The sequence below is a fragment of the Pelodiscus sinensis genome, chromosome 13, assembly GCF_049634645.1.
Source record: "Pelodiscus sinensis isolate JC-2024 chromosome 13, ASM4963464v1, whole genome shotgun sequence".
Classification (NCBI taxonomy): domain Eukaryota; kingdom Metazoa; phylum Chordata; order Testudines; family Trionychidae; genus Pelodiscus; species Pelodiscus sinensis.
Window position 1 is genome coordinate 7,575,348 of NC_134723.1, and position 13,321 is coordinate 7,588,668.

General features: G+C 39.8%; 1 long non-coding RNA gene across 1 annotated transcript; it reads right to left on the reverse strand.

Annotated features, from left to right (window-relative positions):
* Window positions 1-583: 583 nt before the first annotated feature.
* On the reverse strand, window positions 584-10,911 carry LOC112545230 (uncharacterized). Its single transcript, XR_003088685.2, has 3 exons — window positions 10,739-10,911; window positions 6,571-6,918; window positions 584-962 (listed from the first exon to the last, which is right to left on the reverse strand). It is a non-coding gene; the product is annotated as an uncharacterized LOC112545230 (long non-coding RNA).
* Window positions 10,912-13,321: the final 2,410 nt, after the last annotated feature.

Consider the following 13,321-nt stretch of genomic DNA (forward strand, 5'->3'; position numbering starts at 1 on the left):
TATATCTCATTATAAATTAGATGCTATTCAGCAATGCAATTAATGGAAAATGAATGCACCAAGTATTTAGGGATAAAAAATTAACGATTGCAATGACTTCTGTTCTCAACTTACTTGTTCAGTTGAAATGGGGGACAAGCAGGGCACATGCCCCAATAATTGGGAGAGAGGGGCAGAGAACTCCCTTAACCCTGAGGCCCTCGTGGTTGGAGGAAGCACTTTTGGATCTGGTGCAGTGGTAGGGACACAGAATGTGGCCCTCCAAAAGTGGTGGAATTTAAATGCCTGCACATGTCTCTGAGTTCAGTATTCATAATTACACACTAGTTAATGTGTGTAATATTATTCAATATCTTAATTAATGGCCCCAAATATTAATGGGTATATTCCTAGATTAATAATAATCTGATGGCATACAAACTCTGACTAATTTACCCAAAGACATGTATATTCTGTGCATGGAAAGAAGAAAATGTTCCAATCATAGTATAAGATCTATAGTAATTCTCAAATGTATAATATAATATACTCTTTTCACACTTTTATTTTACCCTTTATTCTTCATTTTTGTGCAGTCATTTAACTGTAAACATGTAGAAAAATACTGTCTTATGAAATATGATTCAGAGGCGAGTATAGTCTTATAACTGTAGCAAGAGGATCAGTTTTAGTCTTTGGTGTGTCACTAAGCCATTCTCTAAACCAGTAATTCCCATATGATTTGCATGTATGATTTCATACCTGTGGACTGATGAAAACTGTCATGGCTTTGCTTGATGAAATTCCTGAGTGTTTTGCTTTGAAAAAGAACTTCTGTTAACTAGGAAAACTGAGTGTAAAAACTCATTATTTTCCCACTTTGTGAGCTGAGGATAGATGTTTACAGAGTATGCTATCTTCTAATCTTAATGCCTTTCTCCATTGAACTTCTTTCTTCTTCAAATGTTGATTCAGTATCATACCTGTGGTAAGCAGAGATGTTATTTTTTCCTGGTTGCTGATGGTCATTAATAGCATATCAAATGCTGTCTTGATTTTTCTTTATAACTCTGATTATAATTCTAACATATTTTGGCAGATAAATACATGGAAGTATCAGAGCCCAGACGTTCTGCCACAAAATTGTTTTTTCTTACTGAATTTGTCTAAAAATGATGCCAGATTCGAGTGTTTGCATGCGAAACATGTCTGCCAGCAGAACTCCAAGAGATGCCGTACCTGACAGAAAACAAGATGTTCTCAGGATTGCAGCTATTTCTTAGTTAAAACAACAAAACCTTTAAAAAGCAAGAGATCTGCTAATCATGGGAACAGCTCCTTGATGGTTGCCTGGGAACAAGCAGAAGGTGAGCCAGCATGTCGTATAGAGCCAAGTGACAAAACGTACCAGTTATAAGCTTGGGGAGAATAAGGTTACAAAGAAACTGGCTGACACAACTCAAAATGTACTCCATTTCCTTTCACATGTTAAGCTCTCTGCTGCTTTCTTTGTCTCCTCTTGGGTATATCCGGAAGGAGACAGTTTAGGGGACAGTTTAATTTTTTTCTCAGAGATAATGAACGTTAAGTTTTTAAGTAGCTCTGTAAACAAATTTTACCTTCAGCAGTAAACACCGAAGACTGCTGCACTAAGAAGAATTTGACTCTGATGAATAAGTGGTCTTTATGTTACCATTGGTACTAGGGTGCCCAGGAGAGAAAGCAGCTCTACATTTACAAAGTGCTCAGGTGGTGGGAGCTATAATAGGCATGCACTAAATCGGTACCACTATTCCAGCCACCCTGATGATGGCTCCTGGGCCAATACCACCCACTCTTGGGGCTGTGCAGGCTGCACTTGTCCTTCAGAAGAATGGAGGATGCCTCAATCACTCTGGCAAAAATTACCTTGTGTCAGCCCTAGGTTGGCTTCTGCCAATTTACATCCTGGAGTGAACTGGGGCTAACACTCTTCAGAGGTTCCAGGATTTCAAGCAGTCACACAAAACATGTTCCATAGCGCTTTTATGCATGTAACAGGACAGAAACATTTCACGCCAAATAACTGTGCTCCCACTGAGGTTCAATACAAAACTCCTGCTTCAGTGAGCTGCATTTAGCTGTCAGCAGGGATATAAGTAAACGGTAGCCTGGTGGGATTGCAGCTCCCCTTCCACTGCTAAAAGGAAAATGAGCATTCCTTCTTTTCTCTCTTTTGCTAGCTCTGTTCCCCTTTCTCACTGGCTGCACCCATGAGCATTTCCATGTGGCTCTCGAACTTCTTAAGGGACTGGGACTCCTATAAGAGTATAGATTGATCCAGAGAACTGAAATATTTGTGTTTCTTGAAAGTGACATTTTACATAGTTGCTGCTTAGGTAGATGCACTATTTAGAATTAGTTTAAAAAATATTGTTAATTGAAGGCTGATTCTTATGCTTTTTAGGGGTACCTATGGGGCAAAAGAGTAGGGAACAGGAACTGGTCCTTTTAAGATGCCTTTTGTCAGGATGCAAACAAGTAAAAATATTTATTAAAATCCATTAAAACAAACATTCATTTGTGACAATCCATTTTGGGCATCTACACTAACCCACCTGTAATGAAATATATCTCATTAAAAATCATTAACACACACGTGGAAAAAAAAAGAGTGACGTAAGACAGTGCTAGAGTTTAGACCCATTTGGTAAAGATGTGGCCAGAAGTCAAATTGTTGCAGACTGCTGGGGAGACTAACAAACCCTGGCCGTTAAACCAAATTTTGAAATCACTTGACTAGTTAGGTACACTTCACCATGCATACCCTGATTTCACTCTTCAGCCATGCAGCTGATGTCAGTTGTAAATCAGCCTGATATTCAAAACAGTTCCTGTTAACTTAAAATGCAGGTGCTGCCTAATCTGAGTGCCTGAAAAAATATCAAGTCCATGGTGCACAGGAAGAAAAACATTCCTTTAAAGAAACTCTAGCCTCAAAATCTCCAGAGCTGATAAACCAAATCTGTTTGTGAATACAATAACATTCAACAGTAAAAATGCATAAAATATGATGTAAGAGTTTGCCTGAGAAAATCACATAAGTGTCCCAGCATTATAGCACTTTGTTTAAGGAAACAAGAAACTTTAAGCCCATTACCAACTTTCCTTGGGCTTATACCTTGTTGAAAGATGAACTTGCATGTCAGGTTAAAAACAGTTTTTTAAACTATAATGGTGTTGACCCACCATTGAAGTGCCTGGTCATACTGGGAATCAGCTCTGACCATTGGAGTGCACTGCCTTCTGGCTAGTGTTTCACCTGTTGTGACTCAGCTCTCTGCTGTCTCCACCATCTCCATGGACCCACATCACTCCCTGGAGTGCGGTGTCCTCTTCAGAACACCGCCCTCTGTTCTTGCTCCTCAATCTCACACCTGCCACAATGGCCAACTGCATCCCCAAAATCTAGCCCATGGGAGGGCAGTAAAAAAGTGACAGCCCACAAGGGTTAGTCTCTGGAAGGCCACAGACACTATGTTTACCTGTGGCTCCATAGGTAATGGGCGATCACAGCTCTCTTTGGCCGCGGCTTGCCATTTGCAGCCAATGAGGGTGGCGGAAAGCAGTGTCCTGATCCATGCCACTTTCTGTCACTCCCATTGGTGGTGAATGGTGATCCACGGCCAATGAGAGCTGCAATCCTCCAATACCTCCAGTGGCTCAGGTAAACATAGCGGTGAGGGCCTGCCAGGACCATACTCTAGTAGACCGTCTTCGGCCTGTAGGCCAGAATTTGCCAACCCCCGGTCTAGCCTCTTGCCTCAGGAGCAAGCTGCAGTTGGTATAGGCAAGGGCAAAGTTTTGGGAGGGCAGCAGCCATGCATACCAGGACGTGGTTTGCTTTTCTCACCATTCCCTGGACTATCAGGGAATGAGGGGAAGCTACTTGCATCCGTGCCTGTCGCTCACTCCTGGATGGTGAAGGGAGGAGGCAGAGGAGTAAATCACACAATGCAAGTACTTTCCCCTCACTCCCTGGTAGTCCAGGTAACGGTATGAAAAGCAAGACACATCCTGGCTGCTGACCCCTTGCCCTCCTGAAACTCCACCCTTGGGTATAGGCCATAGTTCAGTTTGCTAGAGGAATGGGGGACTCAGGCCCACCCTCTACCCTGGGCCCCAACCCAGGGACCCTCTGGCAGCAGCCATCTCCTGCCTTCCATTTCTCCCTTTGTCCACTCTCATTCCTGCACCACTTCCCCATGACCTTTAAACTTTCTTGGCTCCTGTATCAAGGCCTTGGCCTGGCCAGTATCAGGCTGGAGTTCTCACCAGCTCTCTTGAGCCTGCCCAGCACTGCTCTGCCCAAGGTGTTCTGCCTTCCCTGGCAGCCTGTACTCTGCTGGCCAGGACCCAACTGCCCTCAGCTCTGCCGAGCAGCTTCTTAAAAGAGGGCTGCGCCAGCAAACCGCCTTTTCCTTGGCTCCCTGTGAGCTTCCCCCCTGAGTGGAGGGGGTTTGTGAAAGCTCTCTGGCTTGCTTTTAACCCCTCCCTTGCTGGAGTAGGCACCTGCCCCCACTATACCTTTATATAAACCATCGCTACCTTTCATGTTCTTTTTGTGTCTTCAAAATGCTCATTAGGATTATAAAACAAACAAACAAACAAACAAACAAAAGATAACCAGCACAGAATAAAGCACCATGCAAGGAATCAAAGCACAGAAGGAAGAAAAAGAGGGTGGTACACAGCCTCGGTTTTAAAACTTCTTTCACACATTTAGTTTTGCTAATTATCATTTTAAATGAGAATTGCTTTTTAAACAAGGCTTTTTGCCCAGGCATCCTATCTCCTTGATGCAACAATGAAGCCAAAGTCAAAGGTATGACCTCAGAGTCCATTGTCAGAATAAAACAGATTTTCAAAAATACGGGACTGAGCTGAGGTAAAAAGTGATTCAGAAGGGAGGAATTTCAGTCTTTGCTCCTTTTCAAAGATAATAGAGATGGGATTTTTTCTGTAGCCTTAATTGTTCACCTCTATTCGTAGTGCCTTTAAACTAATCATCAGTATAGGATTAGTTTAAAAAAAACCTTTGAGAGGAGGGTGGGGAAACAAAGGTGGTACCTGGAAATCACTTCAATTGACCATCGAAATCACATGGAACTTGTGCTGTACTTTATTTTGATTTCCTCAATGAGTAAATTATAATTGCCACTTTTTACATGTTACATTATCTGATTGCTGATTTTCTCTGCTGTGGAGTCATCCTTGCCTTTTCATCATCATACTGATGGAATGATTGCTAACTCGGAATCTTTGCATCTGCAGCAAATGTCCAAGGAGTATCTGATAGCAGTGGAGAAACTAGGCTGTTTATGGTCTTGACTCTGGCAAGCTTAAAAATACATTAAAATACAGGCAGCTGAACATTAAAATGCATGTGAAGCTGTGACATGATAGTTGCCTGGGAACAAGTGAATAGTGAGCCAGAGTCACAGACATCCAAATGACTAAATTGAAGTGTTACATTTTAAATTGACAAAGTTAATACAAAAATGGCTAGCCAACTGCTTGGAATTATGTAATGTTTTTTGGTTTGTGTCTCCTCCCATTTTTCCCCCCAGCAAAAGCCATTTTCTAGTGCGCCTTAACCACCCTTCTCTTCCAGAACTGGAAAAAATATTTCCCCTTAATACTGCCTGCAGGGTTATGTCTCTGCAAATCTTCCTCCACTTTTTGAGATGAGGAGACAAATCCTCAACTCTGTAAACTTCCATTGGCATCACTAGAGCTATCTAAACTGATATTGGCTGATCTAGCCCCCAAATTTCTGGAGCACATGAAGTGTCCATGACCTGACATGTTAAGTCATTCTGTCCGTGTGAGCCTTTAAGTGTTTTAATTTTTCTTTCAGCCCATATGTGAAGTCCAAGGTTCAAAGTCTACCTGTATATGTATTACCTGTTGGATATGAATTACCATGGTGAAGAAAATGTGACCCCACTTTTGAACTCCCACCAGTTTTGAGTCAGTTTAATAGTATTGATTTCCTTGTAGATATTCCTAATTTGGGTACCGTCCCAAGCCATGAGAAAAATGCCTTTGTTGATGTTTGGAATAGTTAGATGAATGCTGTACTCTGTAATAGTGTACCATTTGTTTGTGGTAGCTGAGCTCACTGAGGTAAATGTTGTGTTAGATGGTTTAGTCAGATTAAAAGCTTTTTTTAGGAGTTAAAGTCTTCATCTTTACCAACTCCATCTTAGGGGGTCAGTAGTCCTTATCAAGCATGACTTATCTGAAGCCAGTTTTAATTTCCAAAAATATGCTCCGGATCCCTTAAAAATAGCGGAGAAAGGGATTTTTTTAAAGACAACTACATTCTTTTTTTGCTAATCCAATTTGTTATAAGTCATTCTCTCTATATTGGATACATTCATCCTTGTTGGTAAACCGTTCCACAAATCTGTGTTTCTGTGGGACAAAGTCTGTGAAGGGTGCAGAAGCCTGTACCTCTCTTCTTCAGGGGCCTAAATATCACTATATTTAATTGGGATTAAATATGTGTGTCTATTAACTTTTGCGTGCAAATGAACAGCCTCTTACCTTCATTCTCAGCCTACATCTTGATTTATATTACTGAAAATAGACACCCTGGCCCACTGAAAAGAGCAGCTTGGAGGTACATCGAAGAAGACACTGTTTTGTCTTCCGTTGACCAGGAAGCCAATGGGAAAAGGTGGAAGGCAGCGTCAATCTTTGCGTAAGGCTTTTTTTTTTTTTTTTTTTTTTTCTAATCTCAGATCTTTTTGGCAAGGGTTATTGAAAATATTCTGAAGTTCTCCCATTTTTAAAAACATATGTCAAGTATGGATGGGGTATTTTGGCCAGCATTGATTGAAGATGCAGTTTGAGTTTGTCCTCTGGCTTTGTCCTCAATTTCTGGTTTCAGCCCTACAACCGGAAATAGAAATGCATTACTTTCAAGGTCTGAAAGAGTCCAAGCCAAAACAGTCTTCCCAATATATTTTACCTGCAATGGAATGAAAGCACTGGACTTCCTTCCATTCTCCCTAGATCCCTGAAACGATGCCTGGGTACCATCTCTAGGCAGTGGCTAAATTCTCCATTGCCTTTTTCTAGCTGTTACTGATGGTTTTTCATGCTTGCGTAGCCCAGTTGGTTCAGCCCAGTCTTTCCAGCTACAGCACACCATTCTGCCTGTCTTCTGTATGGCAAACGGTATCACTGTGGATGTGTGAATAGAACCTGGAGTAGCACTCATAACAGGTATGTGGCCCTAACTTTTTGCCTGTTCCACAGCTGATAAATCAATTCATTTAAAAAAAAATTATCTCCTTGAGGCAGGAAATCTTTGAATTCACCCTCATTTGTCTCAGGTTGCAGATGTCTTTAGAAATACATTTGGTAAGTGTAATGCATCTGACCATAGACAGCTGGGCTAAACTATCTGCCAGATTTCTCTCTGAATCAGATGAAGGGGTTGAATATGCTATTAGCGGCACATTGGGTTTCTTTTGCTTTGCACTGGATGCAGATGAAAAGTCTTCCAAACGGCCTTCCTTTTGAATATAGTACTTCCCTGTGGATCATACCTAATACAAATTCCTGGATGGGTTTAACCGAGAGATACAATGTTGGATTATAATGCTGGGACTGTCTGGTGGTTTTATTATTGCTGATAATGGCTCCAGCACAGAGAAAAAGCATTGTGCACATCTCCTGCTTTGCCCACAGCTTGAACTTGATTGTGCACTCTGTCACAGAGAAAGTCAGGGGAAATAGAAGCTCTCACTTCTGAAGCAAACTATATATATTACACATACTCAACTCAACCATTTCAGCAAGAAATGTGTGTTTTCAGAAATTAAAAAAGGAATAGGGGTACCAGCTTGTACCTTTTTTACATGTGTCAATGCATTTTCTGTTGAGAGTGAAAATAATTCATAAAAGCAGAGAATTCTGGAAAATAATACCGGTGACAACATTCCTCCATTCTGTTCTTGGCTGTTTTTTTTAAGGGAGAAAGTGCAGACATATTCCTCTGTGAAATAAATCCCTAAGGGAATGTAGGGTAATTCCCTTGATTAAGAGCCTCAGATTCATGCAGAATTTAATCATCATGAAATTGCAGGAAAGCAGGCTCCCTACCCTTTTTGGCAGCAAAAACACAGAACAAAAAATCAGACTCAGATTATATCTTCTTTCTCATTGAGGTATGCAATGAGTTAACCATCCATGAACTAATTCTTGTTTTAAAATAAAAGCATGACTCACAGCTCAGAAGAAATGAAAAAAATATAAATACCTTGCTGTAATTTTTCTTTATTACTGGAAGGCATTCAATATTAACTTTGATGTCAATGAATGTGCAGAATGCTATAGTGAGGCAAGAATTTAAGATATTAAATTACTGGTTGGAAAAGGTTTGGGGAGAAAACTGAAATGTTAGTGTTCTGCTTATTCCTCTTTATATTTTACAGGGTGACAGAAGCTTGCAGATCAGGTATTTAGCCTGGGTAAACAAGACAGAATTTTAGTGTCTGTCTTGACAGAGGGAGAGGGAAATGGAGAGGGAGTGGGGAGACAGAGAAAGAGAGAGAAGCTACTGAGCCTGCTTAAGAGACAGGCAGTTTTTAATTCTTGTAAACAGCTAAACTTCTCTTCCTTTTCCCTTCCCACAACATCTGCTCTTATTAACTGACTTGTATAACACAAGTGTTTCTGCTTAATATTCAAGTAATACTGCCACAGTTTCTATGTTAGCTGCACCTTTGAGCTCTTCCTCCCTGTCTTCTTCAAAGGTTCCTTCCTAAGGGTTCCTTCTTTCAGCCATCACCTCTCCACTGTATCATGGATTTCTCTCAGAGTTCTTACTGGGGTCCAGAACATGTGGTTAGCCACTCACCAGGGGCTTAAACAGTGAATGTCATTAGGTCAAAGTTTTTCTAACCCTTCTGCAAGGATCTGGGCAACCAGTCTGTTGCTGGATCAGGAGACTTGGTTTAAGCACAGGGGGCTGACTAACCTGGACCTGCCCCAGCTGGGGGATAGGTACTCCTCCCCCAGCTGTGCCCATTGGAGATGTAGTGGCCATGCAGAGGCACTTGTTACCTGGCCCCAAGATGCAGTGGTAAGAGAGGGCTGGATTAGTCCTCTGCTCCCTGGGGAGTCTGCATACTGAACCTGTCATTCCCAGCGCAATGATTTAACTGAAGCATGGATATTTTTCTTTTATTTTCCAAATATCAAAAATTTATTGAGTTAAGGTCCTGTGCAGCACACAGCAGATTTTCTAGTGCTCCATAAAGTAGTCTTAGACGTCATACAAAATGGCCTCCCAAGGATACTACAGGGAGTTGTCCTGTCAGTCACAAATACAATCCGGAACTAATTTTTTTCAGTTGAATAATATGGATGAAAGCGATGGCTGAATTACAGATTTTGCTGTTGATCACACACACCAATGTCCATTGAGGTCAGTGGGCATTAATACACGTAGCCACAGGCTGAATGAGACCCAAGTAGTCTATGCCATGCTGTGTTGCTCCCCTCACTGGGCAAAATTCCACTCTCTTTTATAGCAATATAAATCTGGAGTAACCAAATCAGTAGTACAATTAATTTCCAATTTATCCTAATTTAACTGAGAACAAAATCATGCCCTCTTGTCCAGGCCAACCACCTGGCACTGTTTAGAGCAACATTGTATTAATTGTCTGATCAGAGCCTGTGAACAAACTTCAACTGCAGGCTCATCATCTTGATCAGTGGTTGTGGTGTTGGTATAGGTAGAGAAGAGAGTATAGCAGAGAAACAAGGGTTAGTTTGCTGTTATTTTAAATTGAAAGCCATGAACTCTTCAACTCATAATACTCTCTGTATTTTCACAATTCATCTTTAAAAAAAAGAGGGAAAGAACTTATAGCTCTCTGAAAGCCATGAAGACCAAGTTTTTGTTGTAACTTCCTCCCCTAAGGTACAAATAGACATTTTCCAGCTTCCCCGGGAAAGTCAACAGCAAGAGTCCCAGTTCAAAACATTTTTGTTGATGTGGTGCCTCTATGAGCTTTAAAGGATTTGGCAAGCCTGGATAAGGAAGCTACTAATTTCCTTTTCTTTCTGTATCCATTCCAGTTAGAAAGTAGTAGAGGCTGAACAGCTTCATTGATTCTGCTGCTGCTGAATCGCTAGAGAAAACAACTGAAGACAAAGGACAACTAGATATATTTCCTCAGTTTCCCTTGGGTCTGCTTGCATGTCCCCTACACAGCTTATCTCTACCTCACTGACACCAGCCTAGTATTGTGATTGGGAGGAGGAAAACAACTTTCCTCATTCAGCAAATGTGACTATTATCTCTAGATTTTAGCCATATATGAAATAGAAAATAGACTCTGACCTGGGTTTGAGTTCTACCTGGAACCAAAATAGTAAGGTTATATTGTGGTCTGGGGGCCTTAATCCAAACATTCCTATTTTGAGTAGGTGAAGTAATACAGATTCTAGTTTCTTGTTAGGCCCAATCCCATGTGAAATTGTGCTCACTCCTCATTGGGGTTAGTGAACTGATGCCCCACAGATAGAATCTCTGACACAGATTCTTCTCCTCCTCTCTTCATCCAAATTCCTTTCCTCACTGTTTCATCCATGAAGAAGATCAGCACAACTGAGGTAATTTGGAAGCAGAGCTAGAATCAGAGTGGTCAAGCGAGAGATCAAGGCATCAATATGAAATGTAATATAAACATACCCGTGCAATTGCTTATCTTTCATTGTAATGAACTCAAGCTGCCTCCCCTTATCCTCTGCTTGATGTAATTAGAACTGTATGTTTGTATTTCATAGACTCGCTATGGCTGGCGGCAAACAGGGGCTTGTGCTTCTGCATCACAAGGGTGGAATTCAGTCTATTGTGCCACACTAGAGTCCCAGGTAACTTGGTATGCATCAGAGTGACATCCGTGAAGTTCTAGATGGTCACAGGTTTCTTACAAATGTCATGGTGGGTGCATTTTGATGTCCAGAAGATCTGAAGACTCAAGTAGGATAATATATTACTGTGCTTGGATGGAGGCAATTTAACATGTTTATATAGGTAGGGTCTGTGTTGGATCCATATAAAATGAGGTGTTCTACCTCTGAGGGAGAATACCTCTCTTACCAAAACAGAAGAGAGAAAATAATCCCCAGTGACTAATTTTTATAATTAAAGCAATTTGCATAGAAAAATAGGCATCCCCTCCACTAACACTAACTGTGAGATCATATCACTTGTACAATAACTTAACAGAAAATATAAATGTTTAATCTTTTTTATAGTGTGCCGTTACCTTTCAGTGGAATGAAGATCTTGTAAAATGCAGACAAGCTTGTGCAAATGTTTCTAAAATATATTCTGTGTTGTGGGTTTCAAATGAAATAAAAATGTTCTACACTTGAGGTAACCTACTGCAGTGCCAGACACTTTACCAAGTCTGTCTGTTTCCAGACAGTGACTTGGCTATATTTATAAATATCTCTACAGTGCATAATTAGCAATAAAATAAGAAGTATCCAAAGTGAGTCTGATGATGCAGCACACAATTTTGGAACTCCAATGTCCATTTGAATGCAGCAAAATATTTTTTCTTAATTAACCAAACATTTATAAATTTGACTTACAACTTTTTCATAAATTCAAAGGGGACCTGAATTTTCTGAATCTAATCTTCATAATCAGGCTGGGCTCATGTTATGAAGTGTCAGTAAGATGACAGCTTTGATTGAAAGATAACTCATAGATGTGACCTTAGTGAGAAAGTGACAGTATTTGTAAACATGATAATTATTAAAAAATTCTAATATAAATTCTTAGAGAATAGATAATGTTAATGTTCTGTGGCATTATACCTAGCTTTTTAAACGTATTGATTAAATATATGATTACATATTTAAATGTATATAATTTATATATTTATAAATATATATATAAAATCAAGGAGTCAATAAAAATGTTTCATTGGGTGTAAAATGGTATGAGAGAAAATCCATTAGGAGAATAACATTTGTTTTTGTCTCAATCCCAAAAGCAGTTGCCACATTTTTACATTTCAATTTATTATTTCCAACAAGCAAGGCAGATGGTATTTACTTACCATGTACTACTGTAAACTGAATAATAATGTAATGAATATAACTCATTACTAGTGGTCACTTCTAAGGTTAGCAGAGTCACACTTAATGCCATGTTTATATCTTACCTTTTCTCTTATCATTTGGTCTCTCAGCCTTGAGGTTTTGTTAGTAATGTAAGATGAACTACTAATTGGCTATGTTCAACTTCTCGGTGCCTTCCTCTTTCTTTTTGATAGGGTTTATTGTTCATTATAATTCTCTTGAATTTGATGTCTCAGCTTTCCTTTTGATAGGATCTTCCCTATCCAAACAAGTATTGATAATCATGAGCATAAAAAGGAAGACTTAAAAGAATCAGAGTGCAATTTTGTTGTCCCAAGTTGATGGGAGCTTCTTGAGTCAAAGTACAAAAACTCTCAGTTAAAAGTACTTCTATATAAGCTTGAGTGCACAGGTATTGTCGTAATACTGACTGAAATCTATGGGACAGATTCCTAACAGGTGAAAACTAGCATACTTGTAGCTGAAGATCTGGCTACATAATTCTGGACTTTCATAAACAAGACTCTATGAAAAGTATGTCATGGCTTCTTGGAAGTGGTCTCTTCTGCAGTACTACCAGATTTCTATTCAAGTACTCTGTTTAGGACAGGGTGACAAAAAATTGTTTTTGATGGATGTTTAATTTTTTTTTAGATGTCCCTCTTTAAGTTAATGCTGTCTTCTTCCTTTTCTACATTTTCTGGTCGAGATAGTTCTGCTGCCCCAAACAGGGAAATTTTGATGGTCCTTATTTCTTTTTGAGAAGGGATGCATAACTCTAAAAAGAAAAACCTGATTAAAGAAAAAGCCAATAGATAAATAAATATTAGATCAAATTTAGAGGGAAACCATGATCCTTTACTTGTATTATTAGTAGCAGTGATTTAAAGAGAGCAAATGTCAAGCCTTTAATGGAATTAGGATAAATGCAGGGTGCAGATAATTTCACTAATGAAGCGCCCAAAACCTCAATTCTGGTAGAGATAGAAATATGAATCTAAGACACCATTACAGGAGCCAAAAATTTGGGTCTAAACATCACATGTTTGGGTATGTTTGTTTGAAATGCAGATTTGAATTTGGGTTGTCAGCCCATCCCTAAGGACTTGCCACATAAATATTTAATTTGCAACAAGCTGGGTCTGACTCTACTACACACTAGCCTGCTATGATTAAT